Here is a 14,583-nt window from a genome sequence, read left to right on the forward strand (position 1 = left end):
AATGTAAGCTGGGGTGAAGAGAGTAGATTAGTAGGAGGGAGAGATCTGATTGTCTTAAAACATTTTCCCGTGATATGGAATTCCATAGTAAATTGATTCTACACAATCTGCGTGCTTATGAATATGCTGTTCCTGCTCCTCTTCCTGGCTGAAAAAAAAGATTACTTCCTCCTCTAAGAAATTTTCCCAGATTGAGCAAAGGAGTGCCATTCAAAACTAACTTCATATGATAATAATAATAGTAGTGATATTTGTTAAACTCTTACTATGTGCCAAGCACTTTTCCAAGTTCTGGGGTAAGTAAGAGTTAATCAGGTCCTTGTGGTCAGGGAATGTGTCTACCAACTCTGTTATATTGTATTTTCCCAAGTGCTTAGTGTTCTGCACATAGTAAGCTCTCAATTGGCCTACTAGATGCTCAATATAATGTTGATTGATGAATGTGAAGCAGAAAATGACAGATAGGTTTATACACGATTACTTTATATTATTTATACATATGATTGATAAATAAATAATTGTTGGTTGATTCTACTCTCTGTAGATCAGGAAACTTGTCTTCCCTGTGCCAGAACTCCTTATCTTCACACCAAAATCCTGTCTCTCCCCTGACTTTCCCATCACTGTAGATAGCACCACCATCCTTCCTGTCTCACAAGGCCATAAACTTAGCATTATCCCTTAACTCCTCTCCTTCAACCCACATGTTCGGTCCCTCAACAAATCCCATCCATTTGGTCTACACAACATTGCTAAAATCCACCCTTTCTTCTTCATCCAAACTGCTACCACATTAATTCAAGTACTTATCCTGTAACACACTGATTACTTCATTCTGCAACCTGGAATAATTTTCTACAAAAACTTTCAGGCCATGTTTCCCCACTCCTCAAGAGCCTACAGTGGTTACCCATCCACCTCCACATCAAACGGAAACTCCTTTCCATTGGCTTTAAAGCACTCAATCACCTTGCCTCTTCCTTCCTCTCCTCACTATTCTCCTACTACAACCCAACCTGCACACTTCATTGCTCTAATGCTAACCTTTTCATAGTACCTCGATCTCATCTATCTCTCTGACAATCCAGGAATGCCTACCCTCTTCATATGACAGATAACTACTCTTCCCACCTTCAAAACCTTGTTGAAGGCACTTTTCAAAGTTTCTTAAGCACTTTGTGCAGAACTCTACACTAAACACTTGGAAGAGTGCAATATAACGGACATGTTCCCGTTATACAATCCAGAGGGAATAATATAGTCTAATCAATAATAAACTAAAGTCACACTAGGGTAGCCACTATTGCAATTTTATACAGAACAGTCTTAAGGTTCAGCTAATTTTTTCCCTATCTGGTCCTGATATAGGACTGGATGGTTTATGTCCAGAAATTTTAGTTTAAGCACCCACCTTCCCCATGCCTCAGCTCCTGCCATTAAGTCCAGCAGCTCAGAAGCAGCAACTCTGTAGGATTTGGGAGGGAAAAGTAATTCTGGAGAAAGAGGAGCAGTCAAATGTACTCCTAGAAATAGGTTTAGTTCTGCTGGCTTCCACAAAAAAATCCCACACGTTCACTATTATTTATGTTAAATAAATTGCATAACATGAATAACATAACCTGGGTCTGAGACTTTCAGGATGACACAGAGTCATTCCAAATTTGTGAATGCTGTCCATAGCTATCCAGTCAAGTTCTATAAACTGGAAGTTAACGTGCTAAATGATGAGAATACCTAGCTCTCAGTCCTGAATGGTGGGAAGGCATTTTGGCCTGACTTTCCTGCCCTTGCCCATGGCTCACAGAGTGGGCTCTAAGCCTCTGCTCAGAGCAGGACCTGGTGACAGCCTCAGGTATCCCCAGCCCAAGACTATTTGGAGTTTCCTTGGCTCCTGCTCAGGGGTAATCATGGAAGCAGCTGGACTCCAGGAACTGCAACATAGGTTGTTTTTCCCCTGAAGATGGGGAAATCGAAAAGGAAGGCTCCAGGGCAAAAGGGAAAACAGTGAGACCTAAGGTCAAGGTCTATATGCAGCTATCTTCTAGGAGTGGTAGGGATATGGGGTCTGTGGTTAAAGCCAAGGATGAGCTGGAAAAGGCCTCAGGACTGTGCTAGGGGAAAATTTGGGGCAACAGGTTTGGAGCTGGGCAAATGGATCGATCCTCCCATCTGTCAGTAGGATTGCACACTGTGTTCAAAACTGAAGCAGGACAAAGGGAAACTAGTTTTTTAGAGCTAACAAAGTAGGATTGATGATCTTCTAGCTGTGAAGCCCTGACTAGACTACCAAGGCAGAATCAGAGAGTCAAGCAAATTACAATCCAAATAGCAACGGTGGTGCATAATTACCCTGACATGGGACCCAAATAGAAAAGACTATGATTTTCTGTTTTATATTCCAGCATCAGGAATAATGTTCCCTTTACCTCATTTTTGAAAAAGTGAAGGGAGCTCTATACATCCACCCAAGATGGAATTAAGAGTGAGTTTGGTATTGGTCAGGTCTTCACCTAAAGAGGTTCTCTGAAGCAAAATTTATGGCCCCAAAAGCAAACTGCCACTGATGGAACTCACCATCTCACCATACCATCCGGCCACTTGACTTCACCCAAAGGTGAGATCAATTACAACTGACCGTTCCAATTGCAGAATCTGGTCTAGAGTAGCCCCTCAGTCAGTTTAACTATATGGGTCTGACCAAGGCCCTCTTATTGCTATTTTTCTTGACAGATGAACCCGTTTTCCCAGGGGATAAGGATTTATGGTGATTTTACTAAACTGAATTCTCTATGTTGTGCTCCAATCTGTTCACTGATATACATGCATTGCTTCCTGATGGTAGGTGAGACTCAAGCAGTCTTCAGATGAGGTTGTAATTAATAGGTAAGAAAGTGCAAATATACCCAAATTAATATAGCCACTAGGTGTGACTAGCTCTATGATTACATGTGAAATTAACCAAGAGATCAAAACTAATAAATCCGAAGTAATAACTGCCAGGACCACAGTCTGGGGTTTGGGATGAGCTAAATTGGCAAGGAATTGAGGAAAATGAACTCAGTTGTCATTTAAAGCTTATGTTCTCGAGAGGTGTAATGGGAAGCAAGGCCATGGGGGCTGTAAAAGTGCAGGTGAAATATTGATCAAGATGTGCAGACAGGAGAATTGAATCAAATAATGAGAGAGAAAAAGGGAAAACAGACAAGATACCAAACAGGCCTCGAGGTGATTTAGTTTTTACAGAGGGAATTTGTGTCTTTATTACTTATTTCCCTATCATTTTTTTAAAATACTGCCAAGAAGACACTCCTTAGCTGGAGTCTTTGGAGCGGGTTTGTATGTGTTGTCATGGTGGTGGTGATGATAAATAGCGATGATGAAGTTTCCCATTAAGGATGATAGAGAAGTCTCTGTCCTGAGACTCCAGGACCTGGAGCCTGAACAGAGTAGGCGATTATAATGTTAGTGGCTTGCACGACCCCACTCACCCTCTCTTGTCCCTGCTCATCATGTTCCCACTAAGATACCCACTGCAACCAGCAAGTAGACAGGCAAAATGCATATTCAGTCTTAACCCCCATTTGCCAGCTCCAAGCAGAATCATATCTAGGACCCAAATCTCTTCTTTCCCAGAGCAGCTTTCTAATCACTGGACCAAAACCAAGACTGGAAGAGAAATCTGTTGAAAGATAAAAGATTTCTAATTTAGCAACCAGGGAATAAGAATACAGTGACTAAGAAACAGAGTTGTTGTCCAGAAGCATTCAAACAGTGGTATTTGAGTACTTACTGTGTGCAAAATACTGTACTAAGCACCTGGAAGACTGTTACCTTGGATCCAAAGATCCTTCTCACTCAATCCTCCAAACTAAAATGATCTGGCTGTAGGATGAAGAACCACTTTGCTAGTATCACTGAGACTCTAAACATGGACATCATACAGATATGGAAAATATTGTCTTTGGAGTTTCTGGTGCCCACTTCAGAAGGAGAAAGGCTGACCTCTAGAAAAAGTAAAAGCAAGAGTAAGTGTATTTATTGTTTACTAAGTGCAGAGCACAGTACTAAGTACTAGGAAAGAAAACACAGAGAATTAGACATGGTTCCTCACCATAAAGGGGCTTATCTTGTCTTATGTTGTCTAATCATCTCCAACCAATAGCAACGCCATGGACACATCTCTCCTAGAATGCCACACCTCCATCTGCAATCATTCTGGTAGTTTACCCAGAGAGTTTTCTTAGTAAAAATACAGAAGGGATTTACTATTGCCTTCTTCCGCAGAGTAAACTTGAGTCTCTGCCCTCGACTCTCTCCCTTGGTACTACTGGCCAGCACAGGGGAGTTTTGACTTGTAGCAGATTGCCTTCCACTTGCTAGCCACTGCCCAAGCTAGGAATGGAATAGATATTCCTGTGCTTGACTCTCCCTCCTCTAACCCTGACTGGTGGAGTTCTGGAAACTCTCCAGGTGCAACCCTGAGAGGGGATAAAGGGGCTTACTATCTAAGAATATAAAATGGGGAAAGGGAATACCAAAGAGAGACACACACATAGAGAGCAATGAAATCATAAAATTCTAAAACAGCATAAAAGACAAGGATAAATATCCTCAAAAGGATTCTTCCCACCTACATGAAGCAAGTCATTTTATGAAGGGGATATAACTGGGTACCAAAGCTAGAGATAAAAATGGTGTGAGGAAGAAGGAAGGATGGAGGCCAAATTAGTCTTGGTAGGTTTGCCTAATGAATAAAGCAGTCCAGCTCTATTTGAGGGAAGAGATATCAAAGTAAACTCAGACCATGAATTACAAATTCACAGGGGACCTATGGTATAAAGTCCCTCCTACCAGAAACCTCTATCTTAAAATGCTTGACTGCCTTATAGAATTAGATATATGTTACTTGGCCAGATTCTCTCCCTTCAACCCTTCACTGAGTCTTACCTTACTCTTTGTTAAAGCCCTCTAGAGAAGGAGGTGGTCCCTACCAGAACTTAAAATGTACTTCCAGTAAAAAAAAATAGACCTCAGCTGAACCCCTCCTGCTGCCATTTAAACTCATTGGCTCTTGTCCTGTCCAATGGAGATGAGAACCACTGATACCCTCAGGCAGTGCATAGGCACTTACATATTGGGATGGTCCAATCATACAACCCCCTTACCTTTAGTGCTAATTATAGCAATGTTCTGCCCCATGTGGCAGCAATATGTCCCTCTTAACCATCATTATCACCACTCACATTACTAATTAGCACCTACTGGGTGAAAGGCACTGAATTAGGCTTTTAGGGAACCTATCATGGAAGTAAAAGATGTAGTCCTAAAAGATGTATTCCCTGCCATCAAGGAGTGAACATTCTTTCTACACAACACTCCCTGGATCCACCGCTTCCTTTCCACCCAAACATCTACCACCTTGATACAAGCTCTGGTCAAATCATGGCTGGACTATTATATCAGCCTCCTTGCTGCTCTCTCTCTGCCTCCAGCCTCTACCCCACCAATCTATACTCTTCACCACTGTGCATCTCACCTTCCTGAAATCTTGCTCAGCACACACTCCTCCAAACCCTCCACTGGGTTCCTGTGTCCTTCCTCATCTATAATAATAATAATAATTACTATTATTATTGTACTTATGTGCACACCATGTTCCAAAAAATGTATTAAGCATTGGAAATAGGTACAAGATAACTCACCAGGTAATCCCGTCAGACACAGTCCCTGATGAGGCTCATAGTCTAAGTACAAAGAAACACAAGTAATGAATCCCCATTGTACAGATGAAGAACTGAGGTATAGAGAAGTTAAGGGCTTGTCCAAGTCACAAAACAGACAAGTAACAGAGCCGGAATTAGAACACAGTCCTCTGACTCCCAAGCCCATTCATTCATTCATTCAATAGTATTTATTGAGCACTTACTATGGGCAGAGCACTGTACTAAGCGCTTGGAATGAACAAGTCAGCAACAGATAGAGACAGTCCCTGCCGTTTGATGGGCTTACAGTCTAATCGGGGGAGGCAGACAGACAAGAACAATGGCAATAAATAGAGTCAAAGGGAAGAACATCTCGTAAAAACAATGGCAACTAAATGGAATCAAGGCGATGTACATTTCATTAACAAAATAAATAGGGTAATGAAAATATATACAGTTAAGCAGACAAGTACAGTGCTGAGGGGATGGGAAGGGAGAGGGGGAGGAGCAGAGGGAAATGGGGGGAAAAGAGGGTTAAGCTGTGGAGAGGTGAAGGGGGGCGGTAGAGGGAGTAGAGGGAGAAGGGGAGCTCAGTCTGGGAAGGCCTCTTGGAGGAGGTGAGTTTTAAGTAGGGTTTTGAAGAGGTGAAGAGAATTAGTTTGGCGGAGGTGAGGAGGGAGGGCATTCCAGGACCACGGGAGGACGTGGCCCAGTGGTCGACGGCGGGATAGGCGAGACCGAGGAACGGTGAGGAGGTAATAATAATAATAATAATGTTGGTATTTGTTAAGCGCTTACTATGTGCCGAGCACTGTTCTAAGCGCTGGGGTAGACATAGGGGAATCAGGTTGTCCCACGTGGGGCTCACAGTCTTGATCCCCATTTTACAGATGAGGGAACTGAGGCACAGAGAAGTTAAGTGACTTGCCCACAGTCACACAGCCGACAAGTTGCAGAGCTGGGATTCGAACTCATGAGCCCTGACTCCAAAGCCCATGCTCTTTCCACTGAGCGAGGAGCGGAGCGTGCGGGATGGGCGGTAGAAAGAGAGAAGGGAGGAGAGGTAGGAAGGGGCAAGGTGATGTAGAGCCTTGAAGCCTAGAGTGGGGGTTTTTGTTCGGAGCAGAGGTTGATAGGCAACCACTGGAGTTGTTTAAGAAGGGGAGTGACATGCCCAGAGCGTTTCTGCAGGAAGATGAGCTGGGCAGCAGAGTGAAGAATAGACTGGAGCGGGGCGAGAGAGGAGGAAGGGAGGTCAGAGAGAAGGCTGACACAGTAGTCTAGCTGGGATATAACAAGAGCCCGTAGCAGTAAGGTAGCCATTTGGGTGGAGAGGAAAGGGCGGATCTTGGCGATATTGTAAAGGTGAAACCGGCAGGTCTCGGTAATGGATAGGATGTGTGGGGTGAACGAGAGAGACGAGTCAAGGATGACACCGAGATTGCGGGCCTGAGAGACGGGAAGGATAGTCGTGCCATCCACGGTGACAGGGAAGTCTGGGAGAGGACCGGGCTTGGGAGGGAAGATGAGGAGCTCAGTCTTGCTCATGTTGAGTTTTAGGAGGTGGGCCGACATCCAGGTGGAGACATCCTGGAGGCAGGAGGAGATGCGAGCCTGAAGGGAGGGGGAGAGGACAGGGGCGGAGATGTAGATCTGCGTGTCATCTGCGTAGAGATGGTAGCCAAAGCCATGAGAGCGAATGAGTTCACCGAGGGAGTGAGTGTAAATGGAGAACAGAAGAGGGCCAAGAATTGACCCTTGAGGAACTCCAACAGTTAAAGGATGGGAGGGGGAGGAGGCGCCCAGGAAGAAGACTGAGAATGACCGGCCAGAGAGATAAGAGGAGAACCAGGAGAGGACGGAGTCCGTGAAGCCAAGGTGAGATAAGGTGTGGAGGAGGAGGGGATGGTCGACAGTGTCAAAGGCAGCAGAGAGGTCAAGGAGGATTAGAATGGAGTAGGAGCCATTGGATTTGGCAAGAAAGAGGTCATGGGTGACCTTAGAGAGAGCAATCATGGTAGAGTGGAGGGGACGGAAGCCAGATTGGAGGGGGTCCAGGAGAGAATGGGAGTTAAGGAATTCTAAGCAGCGATTGTAGACGACTCGTTCTAGGATTTTGGAAAGGAAGGGTAGTAGGGAGATAGGACGATAACTGGAAGGGGAAGTGGGGTCAAGAGAGGGTTTTTTTAGGATGCGGGAGACGTGGGCATGTTTGAAGGCAGAGGGGAAGGAGCCATTGGAGATTGAGTGGTTAAAAATAGAAGTTAAGGAAGGGAGGAGGGCAGGGGCGATGTTTTTTAAAAGGTGAGCGGGAATGGGGTCCGAGGCGCAGGTGGAGGGGGTGGCACTTGCGAGGAGGGAGGAGATCTCCTCTGAGGATACTGGAGGGAAGGATGGAAAAGTAGGGGAGAGGGTTGGTGGGGGGAGGGGAGAGGGGGAGGGGTGACTTCGGGGAGCTCAGACCTGATTGTGTTGATTTTTGTGATGAAATAGGTGGCCAGATCATTGGGGGTGAGAGATGGAGGAGGGGGAGGAAGAGGGGGCTTAAGGAGAGAGTTAAAGGTCCGGAACAATCGGCGGGGGTGACGGGCATGGGTATCGATGAGGGAGGAGAAGAAGTTTTGCCTGGCGGAGGAGAGGGCAGAGTTAAGGCAGGAAAGGATAAATTTGAAGTGTGTGAGGTCGGCTTGGTGCTTGGACTTTCGCCAGCAGCGCTCAGCAGCTCAAGCATAGGAGCGTAGGAGGCGGACAGAGGAGGTGATCCAGGGCTGTGGGTTAGTGGAGCGAGAGCGGCGGAGGGAAAGGGGGGCGAGAGAGTCGAGATGAGTAGAGTAGAAGCAGCGTGGCTCAGTGGAAAGAGCATGGGCTTTGGAGTCAGGGCTCATGAGTTCGAATCCCAGCTCTGCCACTTGTCGGCTGTGTGACTGTAGGCAAGTCACTTAACTTCTCTGGGCCTCAGTTCCCTCATCTGTAAAATGGGGATTAAGACTGTGAGCCCCACGTGGGACAACCTGATTCCCCTGTGTCTACCCCAGCGCTTAGAACAGTGCTCTGCACATAGTAAGCGCTTAACAAATACCAACATTATTATTATTATTATTATTATTAGAGGGGGTGGAGTTGAGAGCGGAGACCTGATCATCGAGAGTGGGAAGTGAGGACAGGGTGGCAAGGTGAGGAGAGATCCTTTTGGAAAGACGGATGGGATCAAGAGAGCAGAGGTCTCTGTGGGGCAGTAGCAAAGATTTGCAGGGGGAGGGGGTGTGAGAGATGAGGCAGGTGAGAAGGTTATGGTCACAGAGAGGGATTTCAGAGTTGGTGAGGGAGGAGATAGTGCAGCGGTAGGAGATGACGAGATCGAGGGTGTGACTGAGTCGGTGAGTGAGCGCAGTACAGTGGAGCAGGAGGTCGGCAGAGTCGAGGAGGGATAGTAGGCGGGCGGCAGAGGAGTCGCCGGGTACATCCATATGGATGTTGAAGTCTCCAAGGATCAGAGTGGGCAGAGAGAAGGAGAGAAGGAAGGAGAGAAAGGGGTCTAGGTGGTTGAAGAAGTCAGAGGTGGGACCAGGAGGGCGGTAGATGACAGCGACAAGTATCTGGAGAGGGTGGTAGAGGCGAATGATATGGGCTTCGAAGGAGGGGAAGGAGAGGGAGGGGGGAGGAAGGATAGTGCGGAAGCGGCAACAGGGTGAGAGGAGGAAGCCGACGCCTCCTCCCTTACCGGTGAGTCTGGGGGAGTGGGAGAAGGAGAGGCCTCCGCTGGAGAGAGCAGCGGCGGAGACCGTGTCTTCGGGAGTGAGCCACGTTTCTGAAAGGGCGAGGAGGAGGAGAGAGCGGGAAAGGAAAAGGTCATGGACGAAAGGTAGTTTACCTGTAATGCAATGGGGGTTCCAGAGGCCACACTTGAAAGTAGATGTGAGTGCAAGGTGCGGGGGGAGAGAGCGGGGGGAGGGGAGGGTTTGGATGGGAAGGAGGTGGCGGGGCCCTGGACGGGGAGAGGGGGATGAGGGGTAGCGGTGGGACAGGAGGACTGGGATGTGGCGTGGGTGGGGAAGAGAGAAGGGGGGAGGGGGTGAGGAGGGGGTTTAGTGGGGGGAGAGTAAGGGGAGAGTAAGACCCACCTGATCAAACTTAAAGTCAGGCGGCTGGTGAGGCCAGAGAGGTGGGTGGCAGCACTGACGACAATAAACAATAACAAGCGAAATCGGTAATATAGCAACATGGTACAGTATGATATAATACAATAGTGTTAATAAGCAGGCGATGACCAGGGTCGGGGGTCAAAAAGACCCGACCCGATCAGACTCAAAGTCAAGCGGCTAGCGGCTGAGAGAGTCCCGAAGCTCATGACCAAATGTCTCTGAGGCGGCGGCGGGGGCCCTGAGGTTGTCCGGGGGCGGGGGTTGAGGGCGTAAGCGGCGGCTAAGGTAAGGTAACACGGTGAGAACAAGGACATCGTCGCCCAGGGCGGGGGCAGGGGAGATGAATCACCTCAAGGGGGAAGAGGGAGTGAGGGCTTCCCAAAATGGCCGCTTCAGGCGGAGTGGGGGAAAGGCGGTTGGGGAGCACAATGTCCCCGGGCCCGAGCAGGGGGACACAATGTCCCCAGGGGACATAATGTCCCTAGGGCCGAGCAGGGGAGCACAATGTCCCCAAGCCCATGCTCATTCCTCTAGGCTAAGCTGCTTCCCAAACAAAAACTCTTTACAGTCTGCTCCAAGGTTCTCCAACAACTCATCCCATCCTATGCAATCAATCAATCAATCAATCACTGTTTTCTTCAGCATGGCTTGGTGGAAAGAGCTCAGGCTTGGGAGTCAGAGGACATGGGTTCTAGTCCTGGCTCTGCCACTTGTCAGCTGTGTGACTTTAGGTAAGTCACTTCACTTCTCTGTGCTTCAGTTACTTCATCTGTAAAATGGAGATTTTAGACTGTGAGCCCCATGTGGCTTGTATCTACCCCAGCGCTTAAAACAGTGCTTGGCACATAGTAAGTGCTTAACAAATACCATAATTATTATTATTACTACTCCCAGCTTGCTCTCTTCACTCCTCCCAAACCTACTTTCTACATGTACTGGCCCTCAACTCACCCACCTCTGTCCCCTCGCTCATGTGATTCTCCTGGCTTGGAACTCCCTCCTTCCCCAAATTCAACATCCTACAGCTCTCCCCACATTTACACCCTCCTATAATCCTACCTCTTCCAACAAGTCTTCCCTGATTAATCCCCAACATCTTAAATTGTATAGAGCCATCTCTAGCACTAAGGTACTTATCTAAAACTATCCTCAGAATTTTCGTATATGTTTGTTTAGTTGCGCAAGCCTCGACTTGAGTATCCTTACCATCGGCTTTACAAGATTTAGTCAGTTCTCCCATCCTAACTCACCTTACTCATTTCCTGCTACAACCAAGTCCAAACGCTTAGCTCCTCTAACGCCAACTTACTCACTGTACCTCAGTCTCATCTATTTCACCGATGACCCCTTGCCCTGTCTCTGGACTGGGACTCCCACCCCTTTCATATCGGACAGACCATCACTCTCCCCACCTTCAAGCCTTATTAAAGAATCACATCTCCTCCAAGAGGCTTTCCCCTACTAAACTCTCCTTTCTCTTATGCACTTGGAGCTGTTCCCTTTAAGCAGGTGATATTCATCCCACTCTCAGCCCCACTACATTTATGCACATATTCATAATGTCTGTCTCCCCTTGCTAGCCTGTAAGCTCCTTGAAGACAGGGAGTGTGACTACCTACTCTATTGTATTGCACTCTTAATATAGTGCCCGGGATTGAGTAAGCACTCCGGAAATGCCATCAATTGACTGGTTGTCCAAGGGAAGGAAGGTTGGAAGCCTGAAAGGGTGTGATAGACTGGGCCAGTACTTTGCTTAGCACAGTGCTCTACACACAGTAAGTGCTTAATAAATATGATTGATTGAATGAATGAATGAGTACAGAGTACGTAGGCCATGATGAAGGATAAGTACAAGGTGTGATGCTGTCCCCTATCACCCTCCAAGTATCCTCTCCACATCCTTTTTAAGTTTTAGACTCCGGAACTACCAGGAAGAGTCAAATGAGTCTAAGCGTAGCACTACCCCAAAGAACTGATCTTTCCTCCAGGTTGGTCCCTTCACAGACAAAGATTAATAATACTAATAATAACTGTGGTACTTGTTAAGAGCTTACTATGTGCCAGGCACTGTTCTTAGCTCTGGAGTAGATAACCAGGTTGGACACAGTCCTTGTCCCACATGGGGCTCCCACTCTTAATCCCCATTTTACAGATGAGGTAACTGGGACAAAGAGAAGTTAAGTGACTTGCCCAAGGCCACACACAACAGAGAGAGTGGCAGAGCTCAGATTAGAACTCAGGTCCTTCTGACACCCACACCCACACTTTATCCACTAAGCCATGCTGCTTCCCAAGGTGATCCCTTATTTCTGCAGAGGCACCTCTGCAATGAGGGAGGCAGTGGTCCCTTGCTTTAAGAATATTCACCATCTCATCTGCCCCAGGGTGAAGTAGGGTAGAAAACTGCCCCTTCTAGGCTCTTGACCCAGAGAAAAGGACCTCACCAGAAGGAGAAGTGAGGGTTAAGGAACATAGACAAAGGAAATGTAAGGATTTTTTCACTTGATTTCCCAGATTGAATGACATTGTTGTTTAGATTCATTCCAGAACATAGAAAACAGGTCCATGATCAGAAAGGACCTATTTGGTTATCTTCACAGCTCCCATAAGTAGGGAGACTGCCTGCTTGGGTTTACAACAGGCAGTAATGACTAACTGACCTCTTTAATGAGCTGAAAAGTTATAAAGTGGATAATTACAGTGCCTATGACATGTTATCTGGGTTTTCAGAAAATGACTGATAAGGATCTCCCTGACAGGTTATTATTTAAGATGTTCACCCAGAGATTTTGGAGACCCATTACAGAACCTCTCTTCAGTGCAAGGGAAGTTTAAAGTGCCATTTCCAATGAAATGATATTTTGGGCTCTTTCTGTCTCTTTTCATCATTGTATAATTACAAATCCCGGTGTACTCTCACCGGATGTGCTGTTGTACAAAGTCACATGATATAACATGGCACAGCTCCAGTTAGTGGGGCTATTCCTCAGATCGATAACAATCAATCAATCAGTCAATAGCATTCATTGAGAGCCTATTGATAGAGAAGTACTTATTAAGCACATGGGAGAGTAAAATAGAATGATCTCACATGATCTCAGCCCTCAAAGAGTTTACAGTCTTAGAGAGGAAGATGGTAGATTACAGAAAGCAAGAAACAATAATAATAAGAATAATGGTGGTATTTGTTAAGTGTTTACTATGTGTCAAGCACTGTTCTAAGCACTGGGATAGATACAAGGTTAACAGGTTGCCTCAATCACACTCTTAATCCCCATTTTACAATAGAATAAAAAGATATACACAGAACTACCATGGTGGGGTGTGAATATATAAATGCTTTGTTGCTGTGAAATCAATCAATCAGTCATATTTATTGAGTGCTTACTGTGTGCAGAGCACTCTACTAAGAGCTTTTTCTCTTCTTTGATACCATCGAATTGTTTCCCATTCATAACGACTTTATGGTTCTTTTTCCAAAGAGTTTTCTAGGTAAAAAATACAAAGTGGCTCACCATTGCCTCCTTCTGTGCAGTAAAAACTAAAATATCGGCTACTATCATTGTTCAACATTTTGTTCACCCACCTTTAATTCTTTCCCATGCTCCTGCTGCCTAGCACAGATGAATCAACTTTGTCTGACACTTCAGTTTAGACCTTCCCATTTTGGGTAACTCTGATGAATGAGTATTTCTCAGTGGCATAGCTCTAAGCCTCATTAGTGTATGCAAACTCTTCTGCCAAGGCATGCTTGGGTGCATATAATACAACAAACGTAACAGAGTTGGTAGACACATGCCCTGCCCACAACGAGCATACCGTTGTATACTTAAAGTGCTGTAGGGCTAAGAGAGGAGTGAATAAAGAGAATGCTGAAATGGCCATTGGGAGGGGGGTATAAGGTGGGAGAAATGAAAGCTCAAACAGGAAAGGCCTCCTGGAGGAGATGTGAATTTTCAAGGACTTTGAAAATGGGGAGAGTTGTAAGCTGATTAATGTGAAAGGGGAGAGAGTTCCAGGCAAGAGCCAGCCAACCCCTCCCTCTTTCCCTGTGAGTCGGAAGGAGTAGGAGAAAAAGGGATTGAGTGGCAGAGAAGCAGTGTGGCTTAGTGGAAAGAGCACGGGCTTGGGAGTCAGAGGTCATGAGTTTGAATTCCAGCTCTGCCACTTGTCAGCTATGTGACTGTGGGCAAGTCACTTAACTTCTCTGTGCCTCAATTACCTCATCTGTAAAATGGGGATTAACTCTGAGCCTCACGTGGGACAACCTGATTACCCTTTATCTATCCCAGCGCTTAGAACAGTGCTCTGCACATAGTAAGCGCTTAACAAATACCAAGATTATTATTATTAATATGTGAGGCCAGACATTGGCGACAGCAAGCAGAAGCAGGACCGAGTCAGGAAAAGGTGGAGGTGATTGCCTAAAATGGAATGGGAGTTCCAGAAGTCACATTTAGAGGGACTGAAGAGCAGAGGGGAGGTAGGGAGAAGGAGAGAAAGGGAAGGAGAAGGGATGATGCAAGGTGAGGAAATGGATTGGATGGGTTGGAGACGAGGGGGTGTGCTGCTGGGGATGAGAGATTTAAGGTGATGGCGGGAAAGGAGGGCAGGGCTGTGGCCAGCTGAGGAATGGATGGTAGAGGTGGTGAAGTACTGGGACATCAAGGATATCAGTTCCCATTCCCTGGTCCAAAATGACCACTGTTTCCTGTTCTTGGTTTGGAGTCACCTCAGTT

The 14,583-nt window shown here is 46.3% G+C and overlaps 1 non-coding gene across 1 annotated transcript; it reads right to left on the reverse strand.

Annotated features, from left to right (window-relative positions):
- Positions 1-4,350: 4,350 nt before the first annotated feature.
- On the reverse strand, positions 4,351-4,488 carry LOC114810497. The gene has a single exon (XR_003758196.1). It is a non-coding gene; the product is annotated as a small nucleolar RNA SNORA7 (small nucleolar RNA).
- Between the last annotated feature and the right edge of the window lie 10,095 nt (positions 4,489-14,583).

The sequence above is a fragment of the Ornithorhynchus anatinus genome, chromosome 3 (assembly GCF_004115215.2).
Source record: "Ornithorhynchus anatinus isolate Pmale09 chromosome 3, mOrnAna1.pri.v4, whole genome shotgun sequence".
Taxonomy (NCBI): Eukaryota; Metazoa; Chordata; class Mammalia; order Monotremata; family Ornithorhynchidae; genus Ornithorhynchus; species Ornithorhynchus anatinus.